Here is a 257-nt window from a genome sequence, read left to right on the forward strand (position 1 = left end):
AGGAGTTCACTGTTATTGGTTACTTCTTAAGGAGAAGACCACACTGATTACACGATTCATCCTTGGAAACCTCCCAGCTATAAGATTTGATATGGAAAATGTTCTTTTTCTGAGTTTGCTATTATGTAATTACATTGATTTTGCTTATATGAGGCACCTAAGGTTGAATATTGTTATTGTTTCTGAAAGAGCATTGTTTCATCATCATGACTATTACACTAGCATGCTTTCTGACTTGTCCCTCATTAAAATGGTTG

The sequence above is a fragment of the Solanum tuberosum genome, unplaced genomic scaffold (assembly GCF_000226075.1).
Source record: "Solanum tuberosum cultivar DM 1-3 516 R44 unplaced genomic scaffold, SolTub_3.0 scf00360, whole genome shotgun sequence".
NCBI classification, from domain to species: domain Eukaryota; kingdom Viridiplantae; phylum Streptophyta; class Magnoliopsida; order Solanales; family Solanaceae; genus Solanum; species Solanum tuberosum.